Raw genomic sequence first — 19,185 nt, forward strand, 5'->3', positions numbered from 1 at the left:
AGCCACAGTGGAGAGATGTCAACATTGATGGGTGGACCAGGCATCGAACTGTCTAGTGAACGCATGCACCAGAGACAGGCGGTCTGTGCGACTGACGAAGGGTATACCTTCAAAGAAGTGGCAAAAGTAAAGGATAGCCAAATACACAGCCAGCAATTCGCAGATGAAAGTAAAGTAGCTGGATTCCACATTTGACAGTTTTCTACAGGAGATGGACAATGGGCTGCACCAATAACGACGTCAAAAAGAGAAGGAGAGGGACATGAGGAATAGGAAAAGTGAGAGCAGCAGCGATTGATAGGGCATTCCTTACGTTGCAGAAGGCCCCTTCTTCAAGGGACGTGTATTGGGGGGCAAGAATGTTGGTGATGGCTAGCAGGAAAAGTTGATTATAATTAATCATAGTAAAGAATTCTTACAGTGCTTCCACGGTCGTGGGTATGGGGAAGTTCTGAACGGTTGCTACCTTCTCAGGGAGAGGGTTGACTCCTGGTGTGATGCAGTGCCCTAAGAATTATATTTTGTTCTTAGGTACACTTTTCGTACCAGAATACAAGTTCGTTCTATTGTAGGCAGTCAAGCACGATGCATAGATGACGGAGAACATAGATATGCTGTCCACATTACAAACACAAAAGGGGAGGTCCCCTGAAATGCCATCTAGGAGGAGTTGGAAAGTGGCTCCAGCATTACGAAGGCCAAAACAGGAGTAATTAAAGGTGTATGTACCGAAGGGGGGGGGGGGGGGGGAGGAAGGAGGTCTTAGGGATGTCTCCTGGGGTCATGGGCACATGCCATATGACAATACCCCTTCAGGAAGTCGAGCATAGAGCACATCCGCAATGATTGGGAAGGGGTAGTGATCCGGTTCTGTCTGTATGTTCAGGCATCTGTAATCGCCACATAAATGCAAATTTGAATTAAATATAAAATTTAGGCATTAAGCCAAACACTGGGGCATCAACAGCCGTTCAGCGATGTATATTATTATTATAATTATTATTATTATTATTATTATTATTATTATTATTATTATTATTATTATTATTATTATTATTATTATTATTATTACAAGCTAAGCTACAACTCTAGTTAGAAAAGCAAGATGCCATAAACCGAAGTTTTCTAACAGGGAAAAATAGCTCAGTGAGGAAAGGAAATAAGGAAATAAATAGGTGATATAATAAGTGATGAATATTAAAATAGAATATTTTAAAAACATAAACAACATTAAAACAGATATTTGATATATAAACTATAAAAGGACTTAAGTAAGCCTGTTTAACATAAAAACATTTGCTGCAAGCTTGAACTTTTGAAGTTCTACTGATTCAACTACCCGATTAGGAAGATCATTCCACAACTAGGTCACAGCTGGAATAAAACTTCTAGAGTACTGTGTAGTATTGAACCTCGTGATGGAGAACGCCTGACTATTAGAATTAAGTGCATACCTAGTTTTACAAACAGGATGGAATTGTCAGAGAAGATCAGAATGTAAAGGATAGTAAGCATTATAAAAAAAATCTTATGCAACATGCATAATGAACTAATTGAACGATGGTACCAGAGATTAATATCTAGATCAGGAATACAAAATTTAATAGACCGTAAGTTCCTGTCCAACAAATTCAGATGAATCAGCAGCTAAAGGCCAAACAGGAGAACAATACTCGAAACAAGGTAAAATGATCGAATAAAAAAACTTCTTCAGAATAGATTGATCACCAAAAATCTTGAAAGACTTTCTCAACAAGCCAATTTGTTGTGCAATTGAAGAAGACACAGACCTAATGTGTTTCTCAAAAGTATATTTTTTGTCGAGAATCACACCTAAAACTTTAAAAGAGTCATACAAAGTTAAGGAAACATTATCAATGCTGAGATCAGAATGTAGAGGGGCTACGGTCCTTGACCTACTTACAATCATACTTTGAGTTTTGTTAGGATTCCATTTCATACCCCATAATTTGCACCATGCACTAGTTTTAGCTAGATCTCTATTAAGGGATTCAGCAGCCCCAGATCTACATTCAGGAGATGGAAATGATGCAAAAAGAGTAGCATCATCTGCATATGCAACAAGCTTGTTTTCTAGACCAAACCACATATCATGTGTATATAGTATGAAAAGTAATAGGCCAAGAACACTACCCCCGAGGAACACCAGATATCCCATTCCAATACTATACTATGGTGCCCATCAACAGCAACTCTTTGCAATCTATTACTTAAAAAGTCAATAATGATGCTAAGATACGACTCACCCAATCCCAATTTTTTGAGTTTGAAAACAAGGGCTTCATGATTAACATGGTCAAAGGCAGGCCAATCATACGAACTTCCTGACCGCAATCAAGGGATTTATGTACAGTATTTGATATTGTAAGAAGGGCATCACTTGCTCCAATGCCTTTACGAAAACCAGATTGCAAACTAGGGAACAGCAAACCTATTGAGACGTTTTGCCAAAAGACACTCAAAAACTTTAGATATTATGGGAGTTATGGAAATTGGGTGGTAATCAATTGGACTAAGGCTATCACAAACACATTTACATAGTGGAGTAACATTACCAATTTTCCAACAAGTGCTAAAAGCTCCTTTTCTCGCTAACCTGTGCAAAATAACAGATAACTTTGGAGCTAAGAAATCTGCAGTCTTTATAAAAAACAAAGGAAAAATACCATTTGTATCTACACCTCCATAGGCATCAAGGTCTATCAACAGAGCTTTAATTTCACGAGATCGAAAAGCTAAACTAGTTAGTTTAGCCTTAGGAAAACAGGAATGGGGAAGTTCAAGTTTCTTATTACTCTGCTTGCTGTCAAATACATCTGCCAAAAGGGTTGCTTTTTCCTTAGGACAGTGAGTGACAGAGCCATCTGGTTTAAGTAAAGGAGGAACTGTTGCATCTACACCAAAGAGTACAGACTTAAGGGTAGTCCACCACTTATGCTCTTGTGCTGTACCAGAAAGAGTTTCTCTTATGGTTAAATCGTAGTCTTTTTCTGTTGAAGTATAAACTCTCTGAGCAAAAGCTCTAAGCTGAGTATAGTTATTCCAGGTCAAATCTGATATGTTACCCTTCCAAAGATGATAGGCCTCCTGCTTCTCCAAATAAGCACGTCTACAATCATCATTGAACTATGGTTTGTCCTTCACTCGGCACTGTATTACATGAGAAGGGATACGCCTATTAATTATGCTGACTAAATTCTCATTCAAAGGGACTACAGGATCAACTCTACTATATAATTGTGACCAATTCAAGCACAAAAGATCATGCAAAATCCCATTTCAGTCTGCTTGAGATTTCATACAAATCTTACATGAGTAAGATACATCATGGACAGGCTGCTCAGTCTTCCTTACTAATGAAATCAAGGCATGATTAGATGTCCCAACTGGAGAACCAACCTTACTGGTTATAACGCCAGGGGAGTTGGTGTATTCAAGGTCCAAGCAGTTACCAGACCTATGAGTAGCTTCACTTAGGATTTGCTCAAAGCCTGATTCAGAGGCAAAATCTAAAGCTCTTAAGCCATGGCGATCGGCAGGAGAAACAGAATTTAATCATTCCCTATGGTGAGCATCAAAATCACCAACAAAGACAAAAGAGGCCTCTCTATCATCTTCTTGCATCTTAGCCATAAGGGTAAGAAGACAATCGAAGATAGAATCATCCATGTCAGGATTCCAGTAGATCGAACATAAATAGAAGTTGTTATGCCTGCCACAAACTTTTATTACCTGAATTTCATGACATCCACACTCATAGCAGGACTTATGAGAAGCAGGGTACTCAGTCCTAATATACACCACCATTCCCTTGGCCGTAGAGATGGCCTCGCATTTCAACATTATTGGCTTCTCAAAACCAGTTATAAAGAGCTCATATGAGTGCCTCATAATGGAAACCAAAGTCTTTTAGCACAAAAGGATATCATACTGTCTGGACGCAACTGTAAGGTCTTGAATATTTGCATGAAGACCACGAATATTGCAATACAGTAGACGCTATTGACGAAATCTAGGGCGAACTGGTCCCCTATTTGGCTCAATGTCTCCAGAGAGCATAAGAATTAATGGTGATAAAGATACATTATACTTAAAAACCAAGTTAAAAAGAATGATAACAAGAACAATATGTACAGAAATATAAATATAATGATTTATCAAATCCATAGACTATAGAAAAAAAGTCGGAAAAACTGGTCAATATGGAAGAGCCGATACACCTTGCAAGGCTAAATACCCTCCAGGATAGCCACTTCAACTGAAGGGAGGACAGTAAGGATGGTTTTTAAAAGTAAAAGAATCAGAAAAGGAAAATACAACCTCTTGATAAACCACCAGGCATCCGTGGCCTGTCTATTCAGCCTGCCCAACACACCATTTCCCCCAAAAAAACAAGAGGAAGAATATATATATATATATATATATATATATATATATATATATATATATATATATATATATATATATATATATATATATATATACTGTATATATATATATATATATATATATATATATATATATATATATATATATATATATATATATATATATATACTGTATATATATATATATATATATATATATATATATATATATATATATATATATATATATATATATATATATATATATATATATGTATAAGATAGAATAGTGTGCCTGACTGTACCCTCAAGCAAGAGAACTCTGATCGCAGACAGTGGAAGACCATGGTACAGAGGCTATGGCACTACCCAAGACTAGAGAACAATGGTTTGATTTCGGAGTGTCCTTCTCCTAGAAGAGCTGCTCACCATAGCTAAAGAGTCTCCTCTACCCTTACCAAGAGGAAATTAACCACTGAACAATTACAGTACAATGATTAGCCCCTTGATCGAAGAAGTGTTTGGTAATCTCAGTGTTGTTCGGTGTATGAGGAAAGATTAGAAGGTGTAAAGAATATGCCAGACTTTTCGGTGTATGTGTAGGCAAAGAAAGAATGAGTCGTGACCAGAGAGAGGGATCCAACGTATTATTGTCTGGCCAGTCTAAGGATCCAATAACTCTAGCAGTAGTATCTCAACGGGTAACTGGTGCCCTGGCCAACCTACTACTTACATAATGCAAATTAATCAATCATACCAGCACACCCATTTTAACCTATAAAAACAATCACACAACTTCCATACATTAACATTTAAAGGTGAAATAAAATGGATCAAAGGGATTAAAAAATAAATTAATAAAATCTACCAAAGATCGTGATATAAACCAATACTCTGTAAACATTTTTTCAAGTTTCCCCCAGTATACCTTTTAAAGGTTCGTCCTGGAGTAAATGTGTCCTCCTCTAAAGATTAAAAACAGGACAATTGACTAAAATATGTTTAATATTTATTGTCATTTGATAGGTATTACAAAGAGGGGACTGTCTCCCTTCCCCACTCGTCATTGAATAATTGTGGGTTCCATGTTTAGTTAAAAGGATGTTTCCCCTTTTATTTGTAGAATTACAAGGGTGAATTTGTTTCAACTTTGTATTGGTAACCAGTTCAGACCATCGAGCCTGCCACTAATTCTTACATTGAAAACGCATCTTACTTTTAAGGTCTTTGTAAGGAATACTTATGGAGAATGGGTTAAGTAGCGCTGAAGCTTCCTTAGTTGCCTTATCTACTCGTTCATTTCCATCCACCCCAACGGGGGCAGGGTCCTAAGAGAAGTGAAGAGTGATATTCTTCCTAGACTGCAGAATTATTAACCAGTCCTGCACCTCTTGTACTAGATGGTTTCATGGCATTATTTGTTTAATTGATAGTAAAACACTATTGGATTCCGTAAAAATTATATAAAAACTATTTTGATTACCATTTCTGAAAATATGTCGGACTGCGAGAATTATTGCATACACCTCAGCAGTAAATATTAAAAAGCAGGATGGAAGTTTCTTTCTAATAAAAATATCTCCCACCACAATTGCGCTTCCAACTCCTGCCGCCGACTTGGGACTATCAATGATGTTGAGCAGTATGATTTAAAAACTCAATTTTCATGAGCTTACTGGGTAAGGTATTTTTCCTCCCTACCGTAAAACAAACTTTAGCAGGTGGATTATACCAAGCAAGAGGGAGACTTGGGATATCCTACCTCTGCTATCTGTGCTGTTAACAAACTTTCTTCGGTAGCGTCATTTATCGGCTGTACTTCCAAAGCCTTGGGCACTCTTGATCTGTTAAGAACTCAGTTCTTATAGCGAGGGAGTTAGCTATTAACCTCAAACTCAACACCTCTTTAAGGATGGAAAGGGGAGGTATGCCAGAATCCACATACTTACTATTAATGGGAGATTTCAGTATGCACCAGTGCAGATGCAGAGCCCCATATTTTGAACAACATCAAGTTTTTCAAGTAAAGTCTTGGTAGCTGACCCATACATTTGACATGCACAGTCTAACTTGATAAGACAAAGATGTGTAAATTCTAAGCAGTGTTGTTTTATCAACACCCCAATTAAAATGTGATAAAACAAAGATATTTACTGACTTTTTCACCCTGATGGATAGGTCATTTATATGGAGATCAAACGTCATTTTTTTGTTGAAAATTACCCCCAGAAAATTGACACTATCCTCATATGGCAATAAAAAATTATTCAAGAAAAGTGTGGTGATCTCGTGTCTTATGTGAATACGAGTAAAACAAATGGCTTTGGTCTTCTGACGAGAGAACATGAATCCCTGAGCATTTGCCCTTGCAAAAGCAGCATTTATAACAATTTAAAGATTTTGGCATGCTTGTAGTGTAGGTGATCCGCTATAATAAATTGCAAAATCATCAATAGATAGTGACCTTGTATGCCAGGAGATAGAGGACTCATGAGACTATTGATAGCAACAGCAAATAAGGCCACACTCAGTACGCTGCCTGGGGGACACCTTCATCTTGCATGTAGGATGAAGATATTTCTGACTCTACTTTTACTTAATCATGCAGTTTGATAAAAATTCTTATATAAAAAAAAAAAAAAAAAAAAAAACATATGTCCTCCTATACTGCCGCCCTTCCAGGTGGTGTCATATGCCTGGTTATGTTTAGAAAAGACATTTAAAATCTCCCTTATAACATAAGCAAAGGGTCTAGCCTACTTCGGTTCTTCCTGAAACCAAACTGACTGTTTAATAAAAGATTTTTTATTCTAGATACCTCACAAGTCTTGTTGATAATTCACTCAAATAGTTTGCGCATGCAACTAGCAACGACTATATGCCTGTAACTAGATGGCAGTTCTGGTTCTTTACCAGACTTGTGGCCTGGAATTATGATTGAAGGATGCCAGGAATCAGGAGATGTATGAGAAACCCATAGACCATTAAGGGTTTCTAATAAAAATTCCTTAGTATCCACTGGGAGATGTGAAATCATTTCATATTGGATGCCATCCTCACCTGGGACTGTCAAGAATGAGCTACAGATACCCATTTTGAATTTCCTACATACTAAAAGATAAGTTAAAAGCTTCAATATTGGAAGAGGCAGCTCTATTTTGAGGAATATTTGTCAGCACTTGATACATGAGCGAAGTCCTTGGCAAGTATCTCTGCTACATCTTCGGGGTCAGATATATATCTATTATTTTCCCTTAATATTGGTAAAGGCCTAGAGACAAATTTGCCTTTCATGTGTTTCCACTAAGCCATTAGCGGAAGGCCTATATGCAGTCACTGAAAAGTGTTCAATTTTCATGAAGTCCGTGACTGATTTCACCACCTTATATATAAACTCGAGACCATTATTACTTACCAAAATTTTTGGGCAACCAAACCTAGTAATGAAAGAGCACAGCGCCCGGTCTACTGAATTTTCTGATTTATCCAACATTGCGTAGGTATGAGTGTACTGAGTAAATGCATCCACAGATACACATCTATACTTATGTTGCGTTAAACCAGTAGGGAATGGTCCTGCCACATCCATATGCACCCTATAAAATTTAATAGGAATCACAAGCCACTTTCTTGCTTCTGGTACAGTGTTTTTGTTTTTTTTCTTTGAAACGGTTACAAGCATGACAATGTTTTATATAAATTTCTATAGATTTTTTCATTCCTAACCAAAAGAAGGATTCTCGTGCTCACCTTAATGTTCTATCAATCCCTAAATGCCCTGCACACGGACTTGCATGCACAATGTGGATGGCTCGATTAATTAAAGAGGGAGGAAGAACTACCCGTGCACAAAATTCCCCTCCCCTCTTCTTGTAAGCGCAATATAAGATATTCTCTATGAAAAAAATTTCACGAGGCACATTCAGAAATGATGGATAACTCTCCGATTCCCCTTTAATCACTGCTCGCTCTCTTTCCATCCAATTCTCATTTTTTCTGTCCCTCTTGAACTTCTTTTATGTCCCAACCTCCCAAGTCAACCACACCTATATCATCAGGGCACTCATTCTGGACAGACTTGGTCATGTCCTCGGCCACCCACATATATTTACCTTCACCGTTCCCATCTCTCTCTCTCTCTCTCTCTCTCTCTCTCTCTCTCTCTCTCTCTCTCTCTCTCTCTCTCTCTCTCTCTCTCGTGGATCCCATTTTCGGATTGCTCCTCGCATGAATTCACATCCCGTTCTCTATTTTGATAGGGATCTTCAATATTTTGGTTTTGTTCTTCGTTCCTCTTTTGTGCCCTAGTTGTTACTCCTATTATTGCGCCTCTAGAGAGGACATCAACTACCTTATTAGCTTTAGCTTCTATGTGGTGGAAACACTTTATATTACACTCTAACCATCTTTCAATCCATCTCGACTGTCTAGATGTCAAGTCTTCTTTATAAAATAAGTCACGTAAGGAGCAATGATCACTTTGCAACTCCATCGACTGACCTAATAAAAAGAACCGATACCTCTCTAGAACCCAAAACTAGGCAAATCCTCTCGACTGAATGTACTATAATTCTTTTCTGCCACTTTTAGCGGCCTGACAGCAAAACAAATGGGTCACTCTATACCTTTATCATCTCGTTGAAAAACTACGCCACCAATAGCTAAGCTTCTTGCATGTGTTGTCACTAAAAACGTGCGATCAAATCTAGGATATACGAATAAGTCATTGTTTGTTAAGCCAGCTCTCAAATGGTTAAAGACCCTTTCTTCTTTCACTCCCCAAATCATTACTTTTTGTTTCTTCAAAGCATCTAAGGGTCTTGCTATCTCTCCAAAACCTCTTATGAATTTATGGTAATAGCCAGCGAGCCCAAGGAACCCAGCTACTTCCTTAGGGGTACGTGGTCTGGGGAAATCTCTAATAGCTTCTACTTTACTGGGGTAGGGTTGGATACCTTCTGGGGTTATTATGTGACCTAAAAATTCGACCTGTTTACAGAAAAATTTGCTCTTTGACAAATTTATTTTCATACCATTACTTCGCAATGCTTCAAAAACTTTACAAACATTATCATTATGTTCTTCGGCCGTTTTCCCTGTAATTTTGATATCTTCTAGATAAACAAGAACATTATGGACAATTAAGGGACACAAAATCTCCATCATTACTCTAGAGAAAAGACTTGGAGCATTTATAACAGTGAAAGGAAGAAAATTTAACTGAAATAGTTGATCGTTAGCTATGAATGGCGTTTTACATTTACTGTCTTCCTGAATGGGTATATGATAGTATCCAGACTTTAAATCAATAGTTGTAAAATATGAACTATCCCGTACCTTCACAAGTAAGTCTTTGATCAAGGGCAATGGAAGTACATTATCCTTAGTGTAGGATATGCCACAGCGTTTTACGTTTTTAGTTAAGTTGACGCTACACGTTTTCTTTGTTGATGATAAGGATGAGGAGATAAGCGAGCGTCGGGATTGCCTGATGTTTGTTTTGTATTTAATTATATACTTATGTGCACTATTTTGAATTGAATATTTCTATTGAATGGAAAACTGTATACATATTTTGTTTACTTTTTTATATGAAAAAGAAGTATTGAGTTGGTACTGAAAAATATTGTACTGTTATTGTTGGCATCTGCCCAAAAGGCCGCGGTTTATGCCCGCCTTGGCGCCTTTGTTCAGTTCAGCGTGGGCAGGCTCTGGAAAGCACATGGAATTTCTGCATGCTGTGGTTCTGCAGTATTTGTGGTGTGCTGAGCTGCCCAGTGTACTCATCATAGTTTTAAGTGACCAGTGTTGCTGTTAGCTAGGAGGCTGAATGCATCTGGTGGTACAGCAACTTGTACCAGTGGTTATCTGAGAATTTTAGCATTAGAATCGGCGTCTGGAAAATGTAAGTTTATTTTCTATGTTAAGTGAACCTTACCTGTGGAATTACTGTATTGTATTTTACATCATTTACATTATTTTGTATTTACATGATATTTACAGTATATATATTGTTTTACATGAATATTTACATTATTTTTTTGTATATTTATTGCTGCTTTTGTTTGCAGCGTCAAACCTCACTGCTTTTGATGGAATACATGAACACCACAGAGGAAGAGTGTTTGACTTCACCCTTAGTAAACGCCGATATTCAGAACGTAGCTGCACTGGTGGTGCAGTGTTCTACAGTTTGACGAATACTCCAGCCTGGGTCAAGTAACGCCAGCGTGGGACAAGTGGACTTCGTCAGCCTTGTGTCTGCAAGGATCGTCTGTTGTGGCCTCTATCATCTGTCACCATGTCGTCCATTTCAAGAGCTTCAGCAAAGACCAGCCAGTCGGCACTGCGTGTGCGCTTGCTTGAGGCGCAAGCAAAGCTTAAGCAAGCGGAGGAAGCAAAACAGCTAGAAGAAGAGGAATTGGCTTTGGAAATGCAAGCCAAAGCACTTGCAGCTGAAGCTGAAATGCAAGCCAAAGCACTTGCAGCTGAAGCTGAAATGCAAGCCAAAACACTTGAAATTGAAATGCAAGCCAAAGCAATTGCAGCTAAACGCAAGAGCCAAGAAGAGATTAACAGCCTGAAGTTAGACTGTGATAAACTACAGGTAGAGTATGAAATACTGTCTGAAGTTGGAACTTCATATGCTGGTTCCGCTGCTAGTAATGCTTCACAACGGGAGAAGAGGGACTCATCAGTTCAGTTGGATGTCAAAGGGATTGAGCAGTGGAGAAGTGATGTAAATTCTCACTATGAGAGTGGGAGAATCAGCAGGGTTCATGAAGCAGATGTGAATCCTACAAACGTCCACAGTGTGACGTATGACCTGAAGGGTCTTGGACATCATTCAACTCCATTGGCCCCAGATGCGACGCCTTTTGTGCCAAGACGTGTTCCCTTAACTCAAGATGTGTCACAAGCAGATCTGCAAACTTCTGAAATAGTAAAGGCTCTTGATTGTACACTAGCTAGTCAGCAAGAACTAACACGACGGATGCAGCTGCCACAGATGAAACTGGAGCGTTTCAGCGGAGACTTAACCAAATTCTCCATGTTTAAGAATTCTTTCACCTGGATTGTGGAGTGTAATACCGACGACCCTGCACGAAGGCTAACTCACCTATACAACTGTTTAGATGGTACTCCCAAGAACCTGATTGAGAACTGTTTCCATCTACCCACTGACATTGGGTATGATTGTGCATGGGAGATATTGTGTCATAAATATAAGAATGACAATGACCTGTCAGATGCTTATGTCAAGAAGCTATTTGATTGGAAGGAGATTAATGCAGGTGATATTGATGGCCTGGAAAATTATGCTGCATGTTTGAAGACAGTTAAGGCAGCACTTGGTAATAACTACCATCGAATAGAGCTTCAAGAAACAATGAAGAAGATTGTTGAAAAGCTCCCATACCAAATGAGAGTGAGATGGGTAGCGAAATGCGAGGAACATAAGTTCAAGCTTCCAGCTCTAATAGAGTACATTGAGAAACAGGCATGTATTGCCAAGCATCTCTCTTATTATGAGTGCGACCGTCGTATCCCGAAACCTACTGAGAAGCCATCCAAGCCTGTCAGGCCTAAGACCTTACCTGTGCACCACACGGCTTCACCAGCTAGAGGGAAATGGTGTCCCTTCTGCACTAAGGAGGACCATGAACTTAAAGAGTGCTTCAAATTTGAGAGGTTGAAGCTTCCAGATCGCTGGGAGGTGATAAAGAAGGCAAGATACTGCTTCAGGTGTCTTAATGGTGAACATTCATATGCAAAATGTGAAGATGCATCCATCTGTGAAAGGTGTGGATCTCACAAGCACCATGCCATGCTGCATAGTCCACCTAAGACTGCAAGCAATACAGGTGCGGCCCATGTGGGAGGCAAAAGTGCTATCGGGGGCGGTGAGAAGGCAGTTGGTGCTACAGAAGGTGGCGCGATTGCTACAGCTGGCAAGAGTGCTGCAGCCCCAAATGTGCAACCTATGTTCTCAGTGTGTGCAAGCCAGTTACCTAAGGGAAGAACAATGCTGAAGATCTTACCTGTTCTTGTAAATGGCATCCATGCAACCTATGGATTCATCGACAGTGGAGCTGCCCCAACATTGGCAGCAAGAAGCCTGATAGACCGAATGGGTCTCAAAGGAAGACCATGTAACCAGATCATGGCAACTGAAGCAGGGACTTTCACTTGTAAGGAAGTTCTGTCCCTACACATTGGTAATATTAATACTGATGAAGGAGAGCATGTGACCGACGTGTTCGTGGCTGACAAGATCAATGTGTCTATGGACCATGCCATGCGTCAAGAATGGCTGACCAAGTGGCCACATCTGAGTGACCTGGAAGTAGAGAGTCTACCTGAAGATCATCGTCAAGTAGAGCTGATCATTGGGCTAGACACGACATTGAACAGAGTGATTCTAGACCAGCGACATGGGCTTAAGGACGAGCCATCTGCATACCTGACCAAGCTAGGGTGGGTTGTTTTCGGCCCAACAGGACCTAGATCGCCTTCAGGTCCTGCCCTTCTGTTCCATGTGTGCACTGTGGATGATACAACAGAACTTCTGCAACGCAACTTCAACCAAGACTTTTGGGAGAAAGAGACACTCTCAAAGATAGAAGATTCTTTTGAAGACAAGAGATTCCTGTCTTTGCTGGACGAAACTGTTGTCCAGACAGAAGGCAAGTATGTTGCTTGCTTACCCTTTAGTGACACTGAGCCTCTACCTAATAACCGTGCCATGGCAGAACGTAGGGCTCACTCCTTAAAGAAGAAATTTGAGGCAAATGAAACGTACAAGACTAAATACGTCGAACAAGTAGAGAAGTACCTTTTGAAAGGGTACGCTGAGCTTGTCCCAGTCGACAAGCTGAGTCGCAGTGATGGCCGTGTGAACTACATGGCGCACCATGGGGTCAAACACCCTACCAAGGACAAGCTTAGGGTTGTCTTCGACCTTAAGGCTAAGCATGCTGGGACCTCACTCAATGACCACCTCATGCAGGGACCAGATCTCACAAGTAGTCTTGCTGGAGTGCTGCTGCGCTTCAGGGAAGGACAACATGCTGTTACTGCGGACATACAAGAAATGTTCCATCAGGTCAAGGTGCCAGAAGACGAGAGGGACTCTTTACGCTTCCTGTGGTGGCCAGGTGGAGACACCAATCAAGCTATTCAAGAGTTCAGGATGACTTCACATGTGTTTGGAGCGCGATCGTCCCCAAGTGTAGTCAACTTCTGCCTCAGACAGGCAGCACTGGACTATGGTGACAAGTATGGTGAAGACGCTTGCCATGCCGTACGACGCAACTTCTACGTTGACAACTTGTTGAAGTCAATGGACAGCGAGGAAGACTGTATCCAATTGACAAAAGACCTCATTGGACTCTGTGCTGATGGAGGATTCCGGCTGAACCAGTGGACATCTAGCAACAAGTGCATTCTCGCTGCCGTGCCTGAAGGAGAGAGAGATAAATCAGTGGCTACATTGGACCTCAGTAAGGACGAGCTGCCTACGGAGCGCGCTTTGGGTATCCACTGGGACATGAGCAGTGATGAGTTCACCTTCAAGATCAACCTGAAGGAGAAGCCTAGGACACGAAGAGGAGTTCTCTCTGTAGTGGCTTCCTTGTATGATCCACTTGGTTTTGTCGCACCTTTCACCCTGAAAGGGAAGATGTTACTACAAGAACTGTGTCGTCGCAACTTACCTTGGGATGAAGAAATGAACAACGACGAAGCAAATCGCTGGAGCAGATGGACTTCCCAGCTTCAGTGTCTAGGAGACTTCAAGATCAGAAGAAGCCTGGTGCCTCCAGACTTTGGGGAGGTATCATCGTACCAACTTCACCATTTTGCGGACGCAAGCCAGGCAGGATATGGTGTGGCCACGTATCTGCGCACGGTAAGCAAGAATAACCAAGTGAACAGTACACTGGTTATGGGTCGAGCTCGTGTAGCTCCCCTCAAGAGACCAAGTATTCCACGAATGGAATTGACTGCTGCTGCTGTGGCAGCTCAACTTGATTGCAAGATCAGGTCAGAACTCGATTTGGAGTTGTGTGACTCAGTGTTCTGGACCGACAGCACGTCTGTCCTGAAGTACATCCGTAACCTGTCTGCAAGATACCACACGTTTGTGAACAACCGTGTGAACCTCATCCGCGACCTCAGTGACATCACCGCTTGGAGGTATGTGAACACCTCTGCGAACCCTGCAGACCTGGCCTCTCGGGGCCTTGATGTGGACAGCTTGCTGGAGTCGTCGCTGTGGCTGACAGGACCAGAGTTCCTGTGTCAAGAGCAGGACAGTTGGCCAGCTCTTCCTGACGATGTTAAGCGAGCAGAACTAGATGGAGATCCAGAAGTTAAGCAGTCTGCGCCCATCTTCAGCATGGTGGTGCCGGAACCAATCCTAGTGGAGAAGATTGCTGCCAAGTTCTCTTCATGGACCAAGATAGTGCGAATCATCGCTCGACTGAGGCGATTAGGAACCAAGAGTGGATCAGAAGTGTTATCTGCAAACGAGATGAATTGTGCAACAACCATAATATGGAAGAAGATTCAAGCTCAAGAGTATGGGAGTGAGATCAAATCACTCTCCAAGAAGGATTCCAAGGTGAAGAAATCCAGCAAGATTTGCAAGTTGCGCCCATTTCTACAAGAAGGCTTGCTGAAGGTTGGTGGAAGACTCTGTGAAGCCACCATCAGTGATAGCTGCAAGCACCCCATCATTCTTCCATCCAAGTCGCCAGTTGTGAGGAAGATGGTGCGATGGACCCATGAAACAAACAGCCATTGTGGGCAGAACCATCTTATGGCTGAACTAAGAAAAAACTACTGGATCGTTCATGGAAATTCAGTAGTTAGATCAGTGATACGTGACTGTGTCATCTGTAGAAGACTCAGTTGTCGGCCAGTGAATCAAGTGATGGCCGACTTGCCCTCTGACCGGATCTGTCCGGGGGATCCTCCCTTCACCAATACAGGGGCAGACTGCTTCGGTCCCTTCTTTGTGAAGCAAGGGCGCTCTACAGTGAAGCGCTGGGGAGCCATTTTTACCTGCCTGACAGTGCGAGCGATTCATCTGGAGGTTCTCAGCTCGATGGATCAAGACTCCTTTGTGAATGCAGTGAGAAGATTTACGGCCAGGCGAGGAGCTGTCAAGAGAATATGGTCAGACAACGGTACCAACCTCGTCGCAGCTGACCGAGAGCTGAAGGAAGCTCTTCAAGACTTCAAGGAAGAGGAAATTGCCCAAACCCTAGCAGCTAAGGGCATCGAGTGGCGTTTCAACCCGCCATATGCGTCACACTTCGGAGGAGTCTGGGAACGCCTCATACGCTCAGTGAGAAGAGCTCTCAGTGCAACTTGCCTGCAGCAGGTCACCACTGACGACACACTATCGACACTGTTCTGCGAAGCAGAGTCTTTGGTGAATGGAAGACCCCTAACCAAGGTAAACGACGACCCAGACTGTCCACTGCCATTGACGCCTAGTATGCTGTTGACTCTGAAGAGTGCAGTGCTCCCAGTAACGAAGACTGACCAGAAGGACTTGTATGTTAGGCGCCGCTGGCGTCAAGCGCAATATCTTGCCGACCAATTCTGGAAGCGATGGCTGAGGGAGTACCTTCCATTGCTTCAAGAAAGACAGAAGTGGACCGTCCAACGGCGAGACATCCAAGTTGGCGACATCGTGCTAACTACCGACGAACATCTCCCCAGAGGCTCGTGGCCTTTGGGGCGAGTCTTGGAAGTGACTCGAGACTCTGACAACCGAGTTAGACAAGCCAAGATTAAGACCGAGTGTGGGTTGTACTTACGTCCAGTGCAGAAAATGTGCCTTCTCCTTGAAACGGAGTGTGATGACAGTGGAGTGCCATTGGAAAAAGAGTGAACGCCGTGCGCTGCTCATATGGCGTGCTGTGTATGTGGCATATTTGCAGTGTATTTTGTATACTACAAAATAGGGGGCGGTGTAGGATATGCCACAGCGTTTTACGTTTTTAGTTAAGTTGACGCTACACGTTTTCTTTGTTGATGATAAGGATGAGGAGATAAGCGAGCGTCGGGATTGCCTGATGTTTGTTTTGTATTTAATTATATACTTATGTGCACTATTTTGAATTGAATATTTCTATTGAATGGAAAACTGTATACATATTTTGTTTACTTTTTTATATGAAAAAGAAGTATTGAGTTGGTACTGAAAAATATTGTACTGTTATTGTTGGCATCTGCCCAAAAGGCCGCGGTTTATGCCCGCCTTGGCGCCTTTGTTCAGTTCAGCGTGGGCAGGCTCTGGAAAGCACATGGAATTTCTGCATGCTGTGGTTCTGCAGTATTTGTGGTGTGCTGAGCTGCCCAGTGTACTCATCATAGTTTTAAGTGACCAGTGTTGCTGTTAGCTAGGAGGCTGAATGCATCTGGTGGTACAGCAACTTGTACCAGTGGTTATCTGAGAATTTTAGCATTAGAATCGGCGTCTGGAAAATGTAAGTTTATTTTCTATGTTAAGTGAACCTTACCTGTGGAATTACTGTATTGTATTTTACATCATTTACATTATTTTGTATTTACATGATATTTACAGTATATATATTGTTTTACATGAATATTTACATTATTTTTTTGTATATTTATTGCTGCTTTTGTTTGCAGCGTCAAACCTCACTGCTTTTGATGGAATACATGAACACCACAGAGGAAGAGTGTTTGACTTCACCCTTAGTAAACGCCGATATTCAGAACGTAGCTGCACTGGTGGTGCAGTGTTCTACACTTAGTGACTGCATTCAACTTCCTATAATCAACACACAATCAAGTTTATCGTACCATAGGTCTTTATTGGAATTATAGTAATGGAGTTTGTTTCCAATAAAACATTGCTGATTTGAATGTAAATTATAATTTTCTTTAGATATGTTTTTTTCTGATTAAGTGCAGAATTATCACTATGAATACTTGTATTATGTTAATTTTCCAGTGACTCGACTAAGAAGTAAATTATGAAAAATGTCGATGTGTTCCACTCCCAAACCCACCCTGGGACCGTACCACAATGGTTATATGCTTCTCCTTCTTTACCCAGTCGAGATTTCAATTATAATTTTATGAGCAATTCTTACACCATAGTCACTTCCTGAATTCATAGCTTTGTCAGCCTCATCTGCTTTACTGTCTAAATATTCTCTCCAGTCTTTCCTGACGTTTCTCTTGACCTCACTGTCAATACTGGAATACTTAGTATGCTCTACCTTGTAATTTTCATTACTTCCTCCAAAACTTTCAACAATCAATTTCTGTCTTTGTCTCCCTTTTAAAGTATCCTAAGTATCATTTGATATCCATGGCTGACTGCTGATATATGTTCTTCATATCACACCATTCTTCATTAACTGTCTGTTCTTCGTCTCTTAAAGTTTCTAAGACTGCAAAACGATTCCTACATTCAAATGCAAATGTTTCTCTGTGCTCTTCCTCTAAAAGCTTAGTTTTATCAAACCTAGGTATTCTTTCCATCTTTCTGTCGGGTGCTTTCAGTTTTAATTTCAGTGTGACAATGAGGAGCTGGTGATCACTATCAATATCGGTACCTCTATAGCTTCTTACAAATCTGAGTCCTCCTTCGCTCTTTATAAACGGCAATGTGATATATCTGAATTTTGTAAATGCTACATGGTGAAGTCCATGTATACTTGTGGGTGTTCGTGTGTTGAAAAAGAGTACCTCCAATGACAATATTGTTTACTGAACAGAAACTTATGAAATGTGCTTAATTTTCATTTGCAACTCCACCGAGACCCTCGACACCCATCACAGTCTCTATCCCTTGATTATTTCTTCCAACTTTATTATTGAAGTCGCAAATCACAATTTTCATATCTCTCTCAAGGATCTCATCTATTACCCTATGCAGTTCTTCATAATATTTATCTTTTGTTTTTTCAGGGGAATCATTTGTTGGGGCATAGCAAACTATAATACTCATATTGCACTGCTTTGATTTGAACTTTGCGAATAACAACCTACTGGTTACAGCTCTCCACTCGATTAATGTCTTTTCTGCTCTGGGTGTCATCATCGTTCCTACCCATTCTCTTCCAACTCCATCTGATCTTCCTGAGTAGATATATATATATATATATATATATATATATATATATATATATATATATATATATATATATATATATATATATATATATATATATATATATATATATTTCCTTGATCTAAAGTTTACTCACTAATCCCCTTACAACGTGCTTCACTTAGGGCTAAGATATCCTTACTATATTTCATAAATTCGCTCTCCCGATGCTGTAACTTCCCAATCTGATTCATGGTTCTAACATTCCAATTACCTATTTTCAATGTTTCTTTAGTATTTATAAACCGGGAGATTCTTAGCACTCCGCTATGCCCAGAACTATGGGCAATTCGGTCATCTTTTCTTTCTATGACTGACTATATCTATACGTTAGATACATCAAAGGATAGCCAGTTCCTTGTGATGCGCAGTGCCTATCTAACTTAGACAAGTGACCCCTGCAGGTCCATACTAATTCTAGTGGATCTAGGACAACCGACCCCGAGACAACTGCCCCCAGGACAGTTGACCCCCGACAACTGCCCCCAGGACAGTTGCCCCCCGACAACTGCCCCCAGGACAGTTGCCCCCCGACAACTGCCCCCAGGACAGTTGACCCCCGACAACTGCCCCCAGGACAGTTGCCCCCCGACAACTGCCCCCAGGACAGTTGCCCCCCGAGACAACTGCCCCCAG

At 41.0% G+C, this 19,185-nt stretch overlaps 1 pseudogene; it reads right to left on the bottom strand.

The window, feature by feature from the left end:
- Positions 1 to 202: 202 nt before the first annotated feature.
- LOC137633081 (piggyBac transposable element-derived protein 2-like) overlaps positions 203 to 19,185 on the bottom strand; it is a 41,276-nt pseudogene continuing 22,293 nt past the window's right edge.

This window comes from Palaemon carinicauda, chromosome 42, assembly GCF_036898095.1.
Source record: "Palaemon carinicauda isolate YSFRI2023 chromosome 42, ASM3689809v2, whole genome shotgun sequence".
NCBI lineage: Eukaryota > Metazoa > Arthropoda > Malacostraca > Decapoda > Palaemonidae > Palaemon > Palaemon carinicauda.